General features: G+C 41.8%; 1 protein-coding gene across 3 annotated transcripts in view; it reads left to right on the top strand.

The window, feature by feature from the left end:
- The window catches only part of LOC133568019 (transmembrane protein 200A-like), a 49,402-nt gene that overhangs the window by 16,158 nt on the left and 15,804 nt on the right, over window positions 1-17,440 (top strand). For 2 of the 3 annotated variants that reach the window (XM_061919710.1, XM_061919709.1), the window contains one exon: window positions 11,720-11,880. The gene's annotated coding sequence lies outside the window, so the exon portion shown is untranslated. Of the gene's footprint in view, window positions 1-4,872; window positions 4,894-11,719; window positions 11,881-17,440 lie in introns of those variants that run through there. The other variant, XM_061919711.1, reaches the window with a different exon arrangement.

The raw sequence follows: 17,440 nt of genomic DNA, 5'->3' as shown, positions 1-17,440 counted from the left end.
TGCTGTATTTGGTCACCAGATGAACTTAAAAATAGATAAATTACTAAAATAAAGTGTGATGCATATTTTTCATGATCCGTTTCCCGGATCATGTTTGTTTGGTTTTTGACTCTCTCAGTTCCTGTTTTGAGCACCCCTGGCGTTTTGTTGTAGTTGCCTTGGGTACAAATTAGTTTCACCTGCCTGTGATTAATGTTCGGGACACTCACCTGCTCTTGGGCACTAACCAGAGAGCTACTTATTCCTGTTTTTCGCCACAAAATGTCTGGCTTTCTTATTTGTGAGTTACTAAGTTACCTTGATTTACCTTTGGATTCCTAAGCTAAGCTTGGCCATTTGTTTTCTTGTTAGCTATTCCATTAGCTCCCCGTGCTATTGTCACGCCGTACTTGTGTATTTTTAAATGATTTATGGACACTAAATCATTTTCTTACCTGATTTCCGTCTGCATCTGGGTAGAACGATCAAATCAATCAAAAGTGAGCATTTGTATCATAAAATGGGAAACATCTCATGCCCCTAAAGCTGACCAACACGCCGGATTGTAGTCAGTTGGAGGCGTGTCTTAATGAAATTAAACAATGGATGTCCGTTAATTTTTTGCAACTTAACGCCAAAAAAACGGAAATGCTGATTATCGGTCCTGCTAGACACCGACCTCTATTTAATAATACAACTTTAACATTTGACAACCAAATAACAAAACAAGGCGACTCGGTAAAAAATCTGGGTATTATCTTCGACCCAACTCTCTCCTTTGAGTCACACATTAAAAGCGTTACTAAAACGGCCTTCTTTCACCTCCGTAATATCGCTGAAATTCGTTCCATTTTGTCCACTAAAGACGCCGAGATCATTATCCATGCGTTTGTTACGTCTCGTCTCGATTACTGTAACGTATTATTTTCGGGTCTCCCCATGTCTAGCATTAAAAGATTACAGTTGGTACAAAATGCGGCTGCTAGACTTTAACAAGAACAAGAAAGTTTGATCATATTACGCCTGTACTGTATATACCTTTATATACATATATACATACATATATACCTATACTGTATATACCTTTTATATACATACATATATACCTATACTGTATATACCTTTATACACATATATACATACATATATACCTATACTGTATATACCTTTATATACATACATATATAACTATACTGTATATACCTTTATATACATATATACCTATACTGTATATACCTTTTTATATACATACATATATACCTATACTGGCTCACCTGCACTGGCTTCCTGTGCACTTAAGATGTGACTTTAAGGTTTTACTACTTACGTATAAAATGCTACACGGTCTAGCTCCATCCTATCTTGCCGATTGTATTGTACCATATGTCCCGGCAAGAAATCTGCGTTCAAAAGACTCCGGCTTATTAGTGATTCCCAAAGCCCAAAAAAAGTCTGCGGGCTACAGAGCATTTTCTATTGGGGCTCCAGTACTCTGGAATGCCCTCCCGGTAACAGTTCGAGATGCTACCTCAGTAGAAGCATTTAAGTCTCACCTTAAAACTCATCTGTATACTCTAGCCTTTAAATAGACCTTTTTAGACCAGTTGATCTGCCGCTTCTTTTCTTTTTCTCCTATGTCCCCCTCTCCCTTGTAGAGGGGGTCCGGTCCGATGACCATGGATGAAGTACTGGCTGTCCAGAGTCAAGACCCAGGATGGACCGCTCGCCTGTGTATCGGTCGGGGACATCTCTACGCTGCTGACCCGCCTCCGCTTGAGATGGTTTCCTGTGGACGGGACTCTCGCTGCTGTCTTGGATCCGCTTTGAACTGAACTCTCGCGGCTGTGTTGTTTTGTTTGGCCCACCAATGAGTGGATCATCTTCATACGGATCTCTTTCAAGTTCACACAATAATTAATCGCAAGGCTAACTCATGACGTGACGACCTTTACTACCTTATATAAAATGGCGGTAGGGGGCTAAACTCCCCACTCATGCTGTGTTTGTGTCAGGCTTGTCCCTGACAGTGTGGTTTTGTTTTAGTTTTTCCTCTCTGTATGTCTTTGTTTCCTGTCAGCGCTTTTATTTTGGTCATTTCCTGCTTTTTTTCTCCTGAGTGCTGTTTCTCCTCAGCTGTGGCTGATTGGCACCTGGCCACACCTGGTGTCAATCAGCCCGCTCCTATTTTTATTTTATTTTTTGTCCTGTGCAGCTTCTCAGGCAAATCATATAGTTGATGTAGATCGGCTGTTCAGATTTACTTTACAAAAGAGAAGTGTAGGATACTTCTCTTGTTGCCTTATTTGAATGTGACTTTATTAAATGTATTTATATTATCATTTGGTGCAGCCGGGCCGGAGCAGGAGGGGATAGAATGAGAAAAAAAGGAAGACAGAGGGGGAAATTGTGGGGATAAGAGGGGGATTAGACAAAGAGACAATAACAACAACAACAATAGAACAACACCAGCACATACAATATGTACAAATATGATCGTAAAAGTGATAGCAAATAAGCAGTTAGTGAAATAAATAATATAGTAATGACAATGAGCATTTTTACACTAAAACTGGAGCGATACAAATACCAATAGAAAAAGCGCTATTGATCATGAACAAAACCAATAGTTTACCTCTATTATCAACAATAATGTTGTTCAAATGCAACGATACTTATACATAATGATAGCTAGTAAGATAATTAAAAAAAAGAAAAGAAGAAGGAATACCGAAAGATGAAAGGGAAGAGAGGCAACCTGTATTAATCTTGTAGATTGTTATAGTAACAATGGTTTAAACTCCGTCAATATGCCTTGTGTTACCCAGTTTACCCGAGGGCAACAGCGTTGATATGTGTTTGATGAAACACGATTATGGCCACACCTGGTGTCAATCAGCCCGCTCCGATTCAAACCTGCTTTGTCCTCCAGTCAGGGCTGGATTATTGTCTATATGACTTGTCGTTATTTTATGCCGTGGAGTGCTGTCTGTTTCCAGTTCTCCTTGGTTCCTCGTCGCTTGTGAGCTGTTCCTTGGTTCGATTCTTGTTCCTGCAACGTTTCTCCTGTTTTTCTGGTTTGTGTTTTGCCTTCCATTTTTATATTTTTGGACATTAAATGATGTTTTCTTGCTCAATGCCTGCCACCATCTCTGCATCTTGGGGTTCGTCACAAATCCTACCTGACAGTTTGGCTCGTGACGCATTGGCACGTTTGCACTTGGGCTCTTGGAGGCATAAACTGCTACCACTAAACCGCCACCTATCCGTTCCCAGTGCTCTGCACGCTGTCGAGATGCATACGTGCCCGTGGCCCACATCAGTCCACCTACACAGTGTAAACACCTCATTACCGGATTGGACTTTAGCTTGTGATTTATGAGGAGTTTTCCCATATATTTGTTAGACAGTTAACACACGCTGCATCCATGAAGGTCACAACACAATGAATTAAATTAATGCGAGGCTCACTAATAAAAAAAAAAGTATTATGGTGAGGCTTCACAGGGGGAACATATTTATGGTTTTGGTGTCAATTTTTGTTGACATTCCAAAGATTGTACAAACCCTGTTTCCATATAAGTTGGGAAATTGTGTTAGATGTAAATATAAACAGAATACAATGATTTGCAAATCCTTTTCAACCCATATTCAGTTGAATATGCTACAAAGACAAGATATTTGATGTTCAAACTCATAAACTTTATGTTTTTGCAAATAATCATTAACTTAGAATTTCATGGCTGCAACACGTGCCAAAGTAGTTGGGAAAGGGCATGTTCACCACTGTGTTACATCACCTTTTCTTTTAACAACACTCAATAAACGTTTGGGAACTGAGAAAACTATTTGTTGAGGCTTTGAAAGTGAATTCTTTCCCATTCTTGTTTTATGTAGAGCTTCAGTCGTTCAACAGTCCGGGGTCTCCGCTGTCCTATTTTACTCTTCATAATGCGCCACACATTTTCTATGGGAGACAGATCTGGGCTGCAGGCGGGCCAGGAAAGTACCCGCACTTTTTCAAAAAATTTTTACAAAGCCACGCTGTTGTAACACGTGCTGAATGTGGCTTGGCATTGTCTTGCTGAAATAAGCAGGGGCGTCCATGAAAAAGACGGCGCTTAGATGTTGTTCCAAAACCTGTATGTACCTTTCAGCATTAATGGTGCCTTCACAGATGTGTAAGTTACCCATGCCTTGGGCACTAATGCACCCCCATACCATCACAGATGCTGGCTTTTCAACTTTGCGTTGATAACAGTCTGGATGTTTCGCTTCCCCTTTGGTCCGGATGACACAATGTCGAATATTTCCAAAAACAATTTGAAATGTGGACTCGTCAGACCAAAGAACACGTTTCCACTTTGCATCAGTCCATCTTAGATGATCTCGGGCCCAGAGAAGCCGGCGGCGTTTCTGGATGTTGTTGATAAATGGCTTTCGCTTTGCATAGTAGAGCTTTAACTTGCACTTACAGATGTAGCGACCAACTGTATTTAGTGACAGTGGTTTTCTGAAGTGTTCCTGAGCCCATGTGGTGATATCCTTTAGAGATTGATGTCGGTTTTTGATACAGTGCCGTCCGAGGGGTCGAAAGTCACGGTCATTCAGTGTCGGTTTCCGGCCATGCCGCTTACGTGGAGTGATTTCTCCAGATTCTCTGAACCTTTTGATGATATTATGGAGCGTAAATGTTGAAATCCCTAAATTTCTTGCAATTGCACTTTGAGAAAGGTTGTTCTTAAACTGTTTGACTATTTGCTCACGCAGTTGTGGACAAAGGGGTGGACCTCTTTAACATATATTTCTTATAAAACTATTTGGTCCATAAAATATAAACCTCTTTTAACTTTTTCCTTTTTTCATCTCCAGTGCCTATGAAGTCTCACTGAAGGCCAAATTAATCACTCGGCTCAGGTGAGCGTAATTACCCGGGGATGTCTTGCTCATTAATCATCAAGTCTGGCCAAGCAAAGTCATTACTACAAGTTGGGAAAGTCCGCAGTAATAATCGTTTCAGTTTCATTCAGTAACATGAAATTTGGTAGAAATGTCAATCATAAAGCGGGGTGGGGGGTGTATATTGTAGCATCCCGGAAGAGTTAGTGCTACAAGGGGTTATGGGTATTTATTCTGTTTTGTTATGGTGCGTATGTTCTCCCGAAATGAGTTTGTCATTCTTGTTTGGTGTGGGTTCACGATGTGGCGCATATTTGTAACAGTGTTTAAGTTGTTTATACGGCCATCCTCGGTGTGACCTGTATGGCTGTTGACCAAGTATGCATTGCATTCACGTGTGTGTGTGTGTGTGTGTGTGTGTGTGTGTGTGTGTGAAAAGCCATAGATATTATGTGATTGGGCCGGCGTGTAAAGGCAGTACCTTTTGTTAAGGCACGCCTCCAATATTGTTGTCTGGGTGGAAATCGGGAAAAGTTCGGGATTTTCGGGAGGGGGCACTGAAATTCGGGAGTCTCCCGGGAAAATCGGGATTGTTGGCAAGTATGGGTGACACTGTACGAGGGTGCAGGTCGACGCGCTCTCCTCATGAGCTAAATTGAATCCTGTCTCTGCTTTATTCCTTGCTTCTTGTCTTGTTTAATAGATAGTTCGGTGTTTGAACCTGCAACCACCGGGGTCTGTTACGTTGTCATTTACTGCTACTATTTATGTTTAAGTCTTGACTTATAACGCCATGCCTTTCCCAGCGACACCATCTCTGTTTTGAATTTTGCCTTGTTTAGGGATTAAAGGATGGCTCTTACTCGCACTGTCCTTCTGCATCCTGGTAACACAACTCTCGAACGTGACACCATGCCCAAAACACAAAGGAATGGGGGTTTATATTGTAGCTTCCCGGAAGAGTTAGTGCTACAAGGGGTTCTGGGTATTTATTATGTTGTGTTTATGTTGTGTTACGGTGCGGATGTTCTCCCGAAATCTGTTTGTCATTCTTGTTTGGTGTGGGTTCACAGTGTGGCGCATATTTTTAACAGTGTTAAAGTTGTTTATACGGCCACCCTCGGTGTGACCTGTATGGCTATTGACCAAGTATGCCTTGCATTCACTTGTATGTGTGTGAAAAGCCATAGATATTATGTGATTGGTCCGGCATGTAAAGGCAGTGCCCTAAAGGCACGCCCCCAATATTGTTGTCTGGGTGAAAATCGGGAAATTAGTTGCCCCGGGAGATTTTTGGGAGGGGCATTGAAATTGGGGAGTCTCCCAGGAAAATGGAGAGGGTTGGCAAGTATGACTGGGAGACGCAACTGCTCTCTACTTTTCCCTACGTCCGTGTACCACTCCGTACAGCTGTGTTTTAAAAAGTCGTCATAAATTTTACTTTACGAAACCAATACTGATAATTTCCGATATTACATTTTAAAGCATTTATCGGCCGATAATATCAGACATACCGTATTTCCTTGAATTGCCGCCGGGACGCTAATTAATTTAAAACCTCTTCTCACTCCGGCGTTTACCAAAGGCATGCGGTAAATTTAGGCCTGCGCTTATAAATTTGAGTGTGATGTAAGGATACCATCATGAAAAGTACATTTAATAAAAATAACGTTATTATGGTCTTACTTTACTTATAAATGAAGTCCATGCGCAGCTCCTTCTGATCAAATCATCGATAACTTGTTTATAGAAGTCTTCCTTATCTTTCTTCAGTTTTAAAAGTATCTCTGTCTCGATGGAGATCTTCCTTTATTACCTCCTGCTTCCATTGAAAGTCCAGTTTAGAAAACGGTTTTATTTTAGATATGTAAATGGATGGATGGATGTAATCCTCCATGTTAAAAGTGCAAGCGAGAGGAAAAAATAAACGATCGCTGCTTGTTGTCACTTCTTCTGCAGCCGAGTAGTCGCAAGAAGGATCACTAGCGCCCTCTACCACCAGGAGGCGGGAGTCATTTAAAGACTCATATTTGACACACTCAGCTATGGTATGTTAATAAAACATAGCTGCTTACTGTTCTTTTTAGCATATTCAATAGCTTGGACCTTAAATCCTACTGAATAGCTCTTAATCTTCTTCCCTTTATGCGATTTCAAATGATTAAAATCAGCCTCCTGCATTTTGAAAATGGTGACAGGTGAAGTGTCACTCGTGACGTGACGAGTTTGACCCGGCGGAAATTCTCGACATGCGCTAATAAAAATAATATTTTGCGAAACGAGTTTGAGCCGGCGTTAATGCTAAGCATGTGCTAATTATTTTGCGAAACGAGTGTGACCCAGCAGTAATTCTAGTCAGGCGCATACTATATACTTGGTGGCAATTCAAGGAAATATGGTATAAGACATAGCCTGTGGACCTAGCACAGCAGTTCATTCCCAAGCATGAATTTCAAATTGCTTTCAAATGGCTTTGTTCAAATGCCAGTTACCTACAAACTATTTTAACCCCACATTATGTGCACATTTTATAAACTGCCGGCTGCTTCGGTGTAGAACCAAATTGCATCGTGATGAAAATTGATTCCGACCTTCTTTGACGCATAGGTGCTTGGAGCTGTCAGTCAAAGCCCCATCTGTCTTTATCTGCTGCAACGTGCTGACAATAAAGGTAGCTGGACGTCCCTTTACGTCATTTTAATGCTCCTTCACCGTCTGACCTCTGTCACCAGCCTCACCTCCCGATGCTGCAGACATCCTTTCACCCTAAAGGTTCCGATGTGCTGAAAAGCAAATTTGTGACATTGCTGCAGTGTGTCCTGGTGTGTTGCTGCTGCGCATTTGCTCCGAACTCAAGTCCCTAATCCAGGGGTGCCCACACTTTTTCTGCAGGCGAGCTACTTTTCAATTGATCAACTCGAGGGGATCTACCTCATTTATATATATCATTTATATTTATTTATTTATGAAAGACACATTTTTGTAAACAAGTTAAATGTGTTTAATGATAATACAAGCATGTGTAACCCATATAGATGTCTTTATTTCACGAAGACAAGAATATAAGTTGGTGTATTACCTGATTCTGATGACTTGCATTGATTGGAATCAGACAGTAATGATGATAACGCCCACATTTTCAAATGGAGGAGAAAAAAAAGTTGTCCTTTCTGTACAATACCACATGAAAGTGGTTGGTTTTTGGCATCTAATTCATCCAGCTTCCATACACTTTACAAGAAAAACATTGGCGGCAAATTCCGTAGCTTGCTTGATTGACATTCACGGCACCCGAGGGTCTTGTGAGATGACGCTGGCTGCTGCCAGTTCATTATTATGAAAAAATGACAGAGAGGAAGGCGAGAAACACTTTTTATTTCAACAGACTTTCGCGCCGTCCCTTCCGTCAAAACTCTAAAGGCCGACTGCACATTTCCTATCTTCACAATAAAAGCCCTGCTTCATGCTGCCTGCGCTAACAAAATAAGAGTCTGGGAAAGCTGGCGTGCACAAGTGATGTGCACGCCAGCTTTCTGCGGGATCGCTTGTGCACGCCAGTTTTCCGAGACTCTGTATTTAGTTAGCGCAGGCAGCATGAAGCAGGGCTTTTATTGTGGAGATAGGAAATGTGCAGTCGGCCTTTAGAGTTTTGACGGAAGGTACGGCGCGAGAGTCTGTTGAAATAAAAAGTGTTTCTCGCCTTCCTCTCGGTCATATTTTCATAATAATGATCTTGCAGCAGCCAGCGTCATCTCACAAGACCCTCCGGTACCGTGAATGTCATTTAAGTGACGTCTTGGTGAAGATTGATGATCACTCATTTTTAGGTCTATTTTTTTTTAAAAGCCTGGCTGGAGATGGACTGACACACCCCCCGCGGTCGACTGGTAGCTCGCGATCGACGTAATGGGCACCCCTGCCCTAATCCATTAGCAGAAGCATATGTTAGGAATATCTTTGCAATATCCATATAGGTTCTGTAGTATTAAGCAAACCATGGTGCAGCATACAAACTACAAGGGATCCTATATAGCAGAGGAGCATTTTACACATTGTGTGTGCATTGAAGCCCTAAAACTGCAATTTCTACCATGTCAGAGTCTTGCACGATTTATTACTCCTCTCCCCCAAACGCTTGGACCATAGAGAGAGAACACATGCTCCTGGGACATAACATTGGGCGAAAAAAATTCTGCCTGTACATACAAACTCTGTTTCCATATGAGTTGGGAAATGGTGTTAGATGTAAATATAAACAGAATACAATGATTTGCAAATCCTTTTCAACCCATATTCAGTTGAATATGCTACAAAGACAACATATTTGATGTTCAAACAATCATTAACTTTAGCATTTGATGCCAGCAACACGTGACAAAGAAGTTGGGAAAGGTGGCAAAAAATACTGATAAAGTTGAGGAATGCTCATCAAACACTTATTTGGAACATCCCACAGGTGTGCAGGCTAATTGGGAACAGGTGGGTGCCATGATTGGGTATAAAAACAGCTTCCCAAAAAAAATGCTCAGTCTTTCACAAGAAAGGATGGGGCGAGGTACACCCCTTTGTCCACAACTGTGTGAGCAAATAGTCAAACAGTTTAAGAACAACCTTTCTCAAAGTGCAATTGCAAGAAATTTAGGGATTCCAACATCTACGCTCCATAATATCATCAAAAGGTTCAGAGAATCTGGAGAAATCACTCCACGTAAGCAGCATGGCCGGAAACCAACATTGAATGACCCTGACCTTCGATCCCTCAGATGGCACAGTATCAAAAACCGACATCAATCTCTAAAGGATATCACCACATGGGCTCAGGAACACTTCAGAAAACCACTGTCACTAAATACAGTTGGTCGCTACATCTGTAAGTGCATGTTAAAGCTCTACTATGCAAAGCAAAAGCCATTGATCAACAACATCCAGAAACGCAGCCGGCTTCTCTGGGCCCGAGATCATCTAAGATGGACTGATGCAAAGTGGAAAAGTGTTCTGTGGTCTGACGAGTCCACATTTCAAATTGTTTTTGGAAATATTCGACATTGTGTCATCCGGACCAAAGGGGAAGCGAACCATCCAGACTGTTATCGACGCAAAGTTGAAAAGCCAGCATGTGTGATGGTACGGGGGTGCATTAGTGCCCAAGGCATGGGTAACTTACACATCTGTGAAGGCACCATTATGTCACGTGTACGCGGCGCACTTGTTGCGCGGAGTTGCCGCTTCGTGGATGCACACGACCAGTCAGGCAGGAGTGCAGGTAAGAATTAGATTTTAATATAATAAAACAAAAGAACAATGGTACAAAATGGAAAATAAAGCGCGTGCCTACGCACGGGAAGCTAAAGCTAAACTTAGCAGGGTACAGAGAGTCCAAAAGGTGACGTGCCGAACGCACGCGAAGCTAAGACGGAACTTAGCACAACAAAAGCAGGGATAAGCAGAGAATACATACGTGTAGTCTTGCATAAAGCAAACAGGGGGCCGAGGACGAACTGAGGAATCAGGTGGGCTTGAATACACAAATAATAATCAAAAACAGGTGTGTGACAGGAGCCCGTGAGGAGGAGCACATTACGTTGCCATGGTGACTAAACAAACGGGGAAATGCTCAAACACAGAGTCCAGAACTAAACATGAACAAAGACATATAAACGGCAAAACAATACGCGGATCGTGACACATTAATGCTGAAAGGTACATACAGGTTTTGGAACAACATATGCTGCCATCTTTTTTTATGGACGCCCCTGCTTATTTCAGCAAGACAATGCCAAGCCACATTCAGCACGTGTTACAACAGCATGGCTTCGTTAAAAAAAAAAAGAGTGCGGATACTTTCCTGACCCGCCTGCAGTCCAGACCTGTCTCACATGGAAAATGTGTGGCGCATTAAAATACGACAGCGGAGACCCCGGACTGTTGAAGGACTGAAGCTCTACATAAAACAAGAATGGGAAAGAATTCCACTTTCAAAGCTTCAACAATTACTTTCCTCAGTTCCCAAACGTTTATTGAGTGTTGTTAAAAGAAAAGGTGATGTAACACAGTGGTGAACATGCCCTTTCCCAACTACTTTGGCAATTGTTGCAGCCATGAAATTCGAAGTTGATTATTATTTGCAAAAAAAAAACAAAGTTTATGTGTTTAAACATCAAATATCTTGTCTTTGTAGCATATTCAACTGAATATGGGTTGAAAAGGATTTGCAAATAATTGTATTCTGTTTATATTTACATCAAACACAAATTCCCAACTCATATGGAAACGGGGTTTGTATGATAGTGATGATATTCTTTTGCAACAAAAACATGACAAATGTCCTCCTCTCTCTCTCTATTGAGTGTTGTTCAAAGAAAAAGTGATGTAACACAGTGGTGAACATGCCCTTTCCCAACTACTTTGGCACGTGTTGCAGCCATGAAATTCGAAGTTGATTATTATTTGCACGATAGATAGTGGGGACGGCGTGGCGCAGTGGAAGAGTGGCCATCCGCAACCCGAGGGGTCCCTGGTTCAATCCCCACCTAGTACCAACCTCGTCACGTCCGTTGTGTCCTGAGCAAGACACTTCACCCTTGCTCCTGATGGGTGCTGGTTAGCGCCTTGCATGGCAGCTCCCTCCATCAGTGTGTGAATGTGTGTGTGAATGGGTAAATGTGGAAGTAGTGTCAAAGCGCTTTGAGTATCTTGAAGGTAGAAAAGCACTATACAAGTACAACCCATTTATCATTTATATTCTTTTGCAACAAAAACATGACAAATGTCCTCCTTTCTCTCTCTCTCTCTCTCTCTCTCTCTCTCTCTCTCTCTCTCTCTCTCTCTCTCCTTGCACAACAAGGGGGATCTGCAGCTGGCCCGCCCCTGCCTTGCCTTGCCTTGCTAGGTCGGGTCCATCCATGGTGGAGCTCAGGAGCACTTTTGTCATCTTCTTCTTCTTCTGCAGCTCTGGCACCCACGTCGCCATGCACACGCCTGGGAAGGATGCCATTTCCCGTCAAGGTAAGCATGTTTTTTTTTTTGTTTTTTTACCTCAGTGCAATCATTAGACACCAAAAAAAAAAATAGGTCCATAACAGAACACCGTGTGCGTGGAGTGCGTGGAGCGGCTGGACGCCAAACGCATCATTTTGCAGCCAAATGGACATTATAGTGATGAGATGAGCACAGGAATATGTCACACATCTGCCGGGAAGCAGTGAACTTTTTTTTTTATTTATGGCTCCTCGCGCCTTTTTTTTTTTTTTATTGTGTGTGTGTGATTTTTTTATGTGCATGCGTGGTTTTCGTCAAGCGCTGCGTGTGTTTTGTCATGTTTGGACGTGACGTTTCTGGACATTGTCAGGTGCGCGCGCACACACGCGCGCGCAAAAAAAAAAAGAAACAGATGAGCTGCCACGGCGCGTCACTTGCGCTAAAACGCGCGCCCACGCAGTTCGGACTGAAGGCCAATATGAAAATGTGAAGCCATTCCTCCTTTTCTTTTTCGTTTTCGGCAATTGTGGCGCTTTTTAGGGAAGCCAGCTTCCGAGACGCGACAACGATCCACACCCACACTCATGCCCCCCACCCTCCCATCCACGCACAGCCCACACGCGTCACTTTAATACATGTTGACTGGCTGGAGAGGTTGTGAATGCGGTCACCTCTACAGTACCACTTCTGTACAACAACAAAAATCACAAAAGGATCGTTTTATATTGTTTTTAGCATTCCATCCATCCATTTTTCTACCGCTTGTGCCCTCTGGGGTCTTGGCGGGCGGTGAAATTTGCGTCAATAACAGTCAAGATGGTTCACTTCCACTTTGCACCAGTCCATCTTAGATGATCTCGGGCCCAGAGAAGCCGGCACCGTTTCTGGATGTTGTTGATAAATGGCTTTCGCTTTGCATAGTAGAGCTTTAACATGCACTTACAGATGTAGCGACAAACTGTGCTTAGTGACAGTGGTTTTCTGAAGTGTTCTGAAGGAAATCACTATGTGGTGATTTCTGGATGTTGTTGATAAATGGCTTTCGCTTTGCATAGTAGAGCTTTAACATGCACTTACAGATGTAGCGACAAACTATGTTTAGTGACAGTGGTTTTCTGAAGTGTTCTGAAGGAAATCACTATGTGGTGATTTCTGGATGTTGTTGATAAATGGCTTTCGCTTTGCATAGTACAGCTTTAACATGCACTTACAGATGTAGCGACGAACTATGTTTAGTGACAGTGGTTTTCTGAAGTGTTCTGAAGGAAATCACTATGTGTTGATTTCTGGATGTTGTTGATAAATGGCTTTCGCTTTGCATAGTACAGCTTTAACATGCACTTACAGATGTAGCGACGAACTACGTTTAGTGACAGTGGTTTTCTGAAGTGTTCTGAAGGAAATCACTATGTGTTGATTTCTGGATGTTGTTGATAAATGGCTTTCGCTTTGCACAGTAGAGCTTTAACATGCACTTACAGATGTAGCGACAAACTATGTTTAGTGACAGTGGTTTTCTGAAGTGTTCTGAAGGAAATCACTATGTGGTGATTTCTGGATGTTGTTGATAAATGGCTTTCGCTTTGCATAGTAGAGCTTTAACATGCACTTACAGATGTAGTGACGAACTGTGTTTAGTGACAGTGGTTTTTTGAAGTGTTCTGAAGGAAATCACTATGTGGTGATTTCTGGATGTTGATAAATGGCTTTCGCTTTGCATAGTAGAGCTTTAACATGCACTTACAGATGTAGCGACAAACTATGTTTAGTGACAGTGGTTTTCTGAAGGAAATCACTATGTGGTGATTTCTGGATGTTGTTGATAAATGGCTTTCGCTTTGCATAGTACAGCTTTAACATGCACTTACAGATGTAGCGACGAACTATGTTTAGTGACAGTGGTTTTCTGAAGTGTTCTGAAGGAAATAACTAAGTGGTGATTTCTGGATGTTGTTGATAAATGGCTTTCGCTTTGCATAGTAGAGCTTTAACATGCACTTACAGATGTAGCGACGAACTATGTTTAGTGACAGTGGTTTTCTGAAGTGTTCTGAAGGAAATCACTATGTGGTGATTTCTGGATGTTGTTGATAAATGGCTTTTGCTTTGCACAGTAGAGCTTTAACATGCACTTACAGATGTAGCGACGAACTATGTTTAGTGACAGTGGTTTTCTGAAGTGTTCTAAAGGAAATCACTGTGTGGTGATATCCTTGAGAGATTGATGTCGGTTTTTGATACACTGAGGGATCGAAGGTCACGGTCATTCAATGTTGGTTTCCGGCCATGCCGCTTACGTGTAGTGATTTCTCCAGATTCTCTGAACCTTTTGATGATATTATGGAGCGTAGATGTTGAAATCCCTAAATTTCTTGCAATTGCACTTTGAGAAAGGTTGTTCTTAAACTGTTTGACTATTTGCTCACGCAGTTGTGGACAAAGGGGTGTACCTCGCCCCATCCTTTCTTGTGAAAGACTGAGCATTTTTTGGGGAAGCTGTTTTTATACCCAATCATGGCACCCACCTGTTCCCAATTAGCCTGCACACCTGTGGGATGTTCCAAATAAGTGTTTGATGAGCATTTCTCAACAAACCCCCGATATATGAGTATATCGATATAATGCAAAAACTACTATAACAATCTACAAGGTTAATATAGGTTGCTCCACTTTCTTCCCCTTCATTTTTCTGCATTATTTTGTAGCTCTAGTTATCATTATGTTTATGTATTGTTGCATTTCAACAAAGGCTCGTTGGAAAGCTGAAAATAATCAGCAGGCAAAGTCTCATTAATCAGCCTTATCCTAATTATCCACACATATCTTTTAATGTGTGTTTTTGAGATACTGAGCCAGTGTGCCGTGGGACATGATGTCATTTCAGCTATTTGGGTTAAATATTTTTTTAATAATAGTGTGAGAGTCCAGTCCATAGTGGATCTAACATAATAGTGAGAGTCCAGTCCATAGTGGATCTAACATAATAGTGTGAGAGTCCAGTCCATAGTGGATCTAACATAATAGTGAGAGTCCAGTCCATAGTGGATCTAACATAATAGTGTGAGAGTCCAGTCCATAGTGGATCTAACATAATAGTGAGAGTCCAGTCCATAGTGGATCTAACACAATAGTGAGAGTCCAGTCCATAGTGGATCTAACATAATAGTGAGAGTCCAGTCCACAGTGGATCTAACATAAATGTGTGAGTCCAGTCCATAGTGGATCTAACATAATAGTGTGAGAGTCCAGTCCATAGTGGATCTAACATAATAGTGAGAGTCCAGTCCATAGTGGATCTAACACAATAGTGAGAGTCCAGTCCATAGTGGATCTAACATAATAGTGAGAGTCCAGTCCACAGTGGATCTAACATAAATGTGTGAGTCCAGTCCATAGTGGATCTAACATAATAGTGTGAGAGTCCAGTCCATAGTGGATCTAACATAATAGTGGGAGAGTCCAGTCCAAAGTGGATGTAACATAATAGTGTGATAGTCCAGTCCATATTGGATCTAGCATAATAGTGTGAAAGTTCAGTCCACAGTGGATCTAACATACTAGTGAGAGTCCAGTCCATAGTGGATTTAACATAGTAGTCAGAGTCCAGTCCATAGTGGATCTAACATAATAGTGTGAGAGTCCAGTCCATAGTGGGGCCAGCAGGAGATCATCTTGAGTGGAGACAGGTCAGTAGCACAGAGATGTCCCCAACTGATGCACAGATGAGTGGTCCACCCTGGGTCCCGACTTTGGACAGCTAGCGCAAAATCTGTGGTCACCGAATCTGTGCCCCTGGCCTCTCCACGAGGGAGAGGGGGGCAGAGCAGAAAAGAAACAGCAGATAAACTGGTCTAAAAAGGAGGTCTATTTAAAGGCTAGAGTATACAGATGAGTTTTAAGGTGAGACTTAAATGCTTCTACTGAGGTAGCATCTCGAACTGTTACCGGGAGGGCATTCCAGAGTACTGGAGCCCGAACGGAAAATGCTCTATAGCCCGCAGACTTTTTTGGGGCTTTGGGAATCACTAATAAGCCGGAGTCCTTCGAAGGCAGATTTCTTGCCGGGACATATGCTACAATACAATCGGCAAGATAGGATGGAGCTAGACCGTGTAGTATTTTATACGTAAGTAGTAAAACCTTAAAGTCACATCTTAAGTGCTCAGGAAGCCAGTGCAGGTGAGCCAGTATAGGTATATATGTATGTATATATGTATATAAAGGTATATACAGTATAGGTATATATGTATGTATATATGTATATAAAGGTATATACAGTATAGGTATATATGTATGTATATATGTATATAAAGGTATATACAGTATAGGTATATATGTATGTATATATGTATATAAAGGTATATACAGTATAGGTATATATGTATGTATATATGTATATAAAGGTATATACAGTACAGGCGTAATATGATCAAACTTTCTTGTTCTTGTCAAAAGTCTAGCAGCCGCATTTTGTACCAACTGTAATATTTTAATGCTAGACATGGGGAGACCCGAAAATAATACGTTACAGTAATCGACACGAGACGTAACAAACGCATGGATAATGATCTCAACGTCGCTAGTGGACAAAATGTAGTGGATTTTAGCGATATTACGGAGATGAAAGAAGGCCGTTTTAGTAACGCTTTTAATGTGTGTCTCAAAGGAGAGAGTGGGGTCGGAGATAATACCCAGATTCTTTACCGTGTCGCCTTGTTTAATTGTTTGGTTGTCAAATGTTAAAGTTGTATTATTAAATAGAGGTCGGTGTCTAGCAGGACCGATAATCAGCATTTCCGTTTTTTGGCGTTGAGTTGCAAAAAGTTAGCGGACATCCATTGTTTAATTTCATTAAGACACGCCTCCAGCTGACTACAGTCCGGCGTGTTGGTCAGCTTTAGGGGCATGTAGAGTTGGGTGTCATCAGCATAACAGTGAAAGCTAACACCGTATTTGCGTATGATGTCACCTAGCGGCAGCATGTAGATGCTGAAGAGTGCAGGGCCATGGACCGAACCCTGAGGAACTCCACATGTTACCTAACATAGTCCGAGGTCATACTATTATGGGAGACGCACTGCACCCTGTCAGTAAGATAAGAGTTAAACCAAGACAGGGCTAAGTCTGACATACCATTTCGTGTTTTGATACGCTCTAATAAAGTATTATGATCGACGGTATCGAAAGCAGCGCTAAGATCGAGGAGCAGCAACATAGATGACGCATCAGAATCCATCGTTAGCAATAGATCATTAGTCATTTTTGCAAAGGCTGTCTCGTCGAGAAACGTGGCTTCTCTCGAAGACACTGGCGGTCACCACACCCGTGGCCACACCCCTCCGACTTTCAGGTACGACCATATAATCTCACTAAAACACTAGTAACACAATAAGCAGATAAGGGATTTTCCAGAATTATCCTAGTAAATTTGTCTAATAACTGAATCGCTCCCACTGCCCTCGTCTTTTTTATTTATTTATTTATTTATTTTTACAGTCCTTCACTGTCACTTTCCTCATCCACGAATCTTTCATCCTCGCTCAAATTAATGGGGAAATCGTCGCTTTCTTTGGTTGCTCATTTTGTC

Source organism: Nerophis ophidion, linkage group LG14 (genome assembly GCF_033978795.1).
Source record: "Nerophis ophidion isolate RoL-2023_Sa linkage group LG14, RoL_Noph_v1.0, whole genome shotgun sequence".
Classification (NCBI taxonomy): Eukaryota; Metazoa; Chordata; class Actinopteri; order Syngnathiformes; family Syngnathidae; genus Nerophis; species Nerophis ophidion.
Note: the sequence above shows the minus strand (reverse complement) of the source record. Positions and strands in the feature narration are given on the sequence as shown.